The following is a 2444-nucleotide window of genomic DNA, read 5'->3' on the forward strand; positions in this document are numbered from 1 at the left end:
GGGTGTATGGTGTGTTCAGGTGTATAGGTGTTGTTAAGGTGTATGGTGTTGTTAAGGTGTATGGTGTTGTTTGGGTGTATGGTGTTGTTAAGTGTATGGTGTTGTTAAGGTGTATGGTGTTGTTTGGGTGTATGGTGTTGTTAAGGTGTATGGTGTTGTTAAGGTGTATGGTGTTGTTTGGGTGTATGGTGTTGTTAAGGTGTATGGTGTTGTTAAGGTGTATGGTGTTGTTAAGGTGTATGGTGTTGTTAAGGTGTATGGTGTTGTTAGGGTGTATGGTGTTGTTAAGGTGTATGGTGTTGTTAAGGTGTATGGGTGTTGTTAAGGTGTATGGTGTTGTTAAGGTGTATGGTGTTGTTAAGGTGTATGGTGTTGTTAAGGTGTATGGTGTTGTTAAGGTGTATGGTGTTGTTTGGTGTATGGTGTTGTTAAGGTGTATGGTGTTGTTAAGGTGTATGGTGTTGTTAAGGTGTATGGTGTTGTTAAGGTGTATAGTGTTGTTAAGGTGTATGGTGTTGTTAAGGTGTATGGTGTTGTTAAGGTGTATGGTGTTGTTTGGGTGTATGGTGTTGTTAAGGTGTATGGTGTTGTTAAGGTGTATGGTGTTGTTAGGGTGTATGGTGTTGTTAAGGTGTATGGTGTTGTTAAGGTGTATGGTGTTGTTAAGGTGTATAGTGTTGTTAAGGTGTATGGTGTTGTTAAGGTGTATGGTGTTGTTAAGGTGTATGGTGTTGTTATGGGTGTATGGTGTTGTTAAGGTGTATGGTGTTGTTAAGGTGTATGGTGTTGTTAAGGTGTATGGTGTTGTTAAGGTGTATAGTGTTGTTAAGGTGTATGGTGTTGTTAAGGTGTATGGTGTTGTTAAGGTGTATGGTGTTGTTAAGGTGTATAGTGTTGTTAAGGTGTATGGTGTTGTTAAGGTGTATGGTGTTGTTAAGGTGTATGGTGTTGTTTGGGTGTATGGTGTTGTTAAGGTGTATGGTGTTGTTAAGGTGTATGGTGTTGTTTGGGTGTATGGTGTTGTTAAGGTGTATGGTGTTGTTAAGGTGTATGGTGTTGTTAAGGTGTATGGTGTTGTTAAGGTGTATGGTGTTGTTTGGGTGTATGGTGTTGTTAAGGTGTATGGTGTTGTTAAGGCGTATGGTGTTGTTTGGGTGTATGGTGTTGTTAAGGTGTATGGTGTTGTTAAGGTGTATGGTGTTGTTAAGGTGTATGGTGTTGTTAAGGTGTATGGTGTTGTTTGGGTGTATGGTGTTGTTAAGGTGTATGGTGTTGTTAAGGTGTATGGTGTTGTTAAGGTGTATGGTGTTGTTAAGGTGTATGGTGTTGTTTGGGTGTATGGTGTTGTTAAGGTGTATGGTGTTGTTTGGGTGTATGGTGTTGTTAAGGTGTATGGTGTTGTTAAGGTGTATGGTGTTGATAAGGTGTATGGTGTTGTTAAGGTGTATGGTGTTGTTTGGGTGTATGGTGTTGTTAAGGTGTATGGTGTTGTTAAGGTGTATGGTGTTGTTTGGGTGTATAGTGTTGTTAAGGTGTATAGTGTTGTTAAGGTGTATGGTGTTATTAAGGTGTATGGTGTTGTTAAGGTGTATGGTGTTGTTAAGGTGTATGGTGTTGTTTGGGTGTATGGTGTTGTTTGGGTGTATGGTGTTGTTTGGGTGTATAGTGTTGTTAAGGTGTATGGTGTTGTTAAGGTGTATGGTGTTGTTAAGGTGTATGGTGTTGTTAAGGTGTATGGTGTTGTTTGGGTGTATGGTGTTGTTTGGGTGTATAGTGTTGTTAAGGTGTATGGTGTTGTTAAGGTGTATGGTGTTGTTAAGGTGTATGGTGTTGTGAAAGTGTATGGTGTTGTTAAGGTGTATGGTGTTGTTAAGGTGTATGGTGTTGTTAGGTGTATAGTGTTGTTAAGGTGTATGGTGTTGTTTGGGTGTATGGTGTTGTTAAGGTGTATGGTGTTGTTAAGGTGTATGGTGTTGTTTGGGTGTATGGTGTTGTTAAGGTGTATGGTGTTGTTAGGTGTATAGTGTTGTTAAGGTGTATGGTGTTGTTAAGGTGTATGGTGTTGTTAAGGTGTATGGTGTTGTTTGGGTGTATAGTGTTGTTTGGGTGTATGGTGTTGTTAAGGTGTATGGTGTTGTTAAGGTGTATGGTGGTTTTAAGGTGCATGGTGTTGTTAAGGTGTATGGTGTTGTTAAGGTGTATGGTGTTGTTAAGGTGTATGGTGTTGTTAAGGTGTATGGTGTTGTTAGGTGTATAGTGTTGTTAAGGTGTATGGTGTTGTTAAGGTGTATAGTGTTGTTAAGGTGTATGGTGTTGTTAAGGTGTATGGTCTTGTTAGGTGTATAGTGTTGTTAAGGTGTATGGTGTTGTTAAGGTGTATGGTGTTGTTTGGGTGTATGGTGTTGTTAAGGTGTATGGTGTTGTTAGGTGTATAGTGTTGTTAA

Source organism: Chiloscyllium plagiosum, unplaced genomic scaffold, assembly GCF_037043375.1.
Source record: "Chiloscyllium plagiosum isolate Xiang-an unplaced genomic scaffold, Cpla_swu_hap1 HiC_scaffold_50, whole genome shotgun sequence".
Lineage (NCBI taxonomy): Eukaryota > Metazoa > Chordata > Chondrichthyes > Orectolobiformes > Hemiscylliidae > Chiloscyllium > Chiloscyllium plagiosum.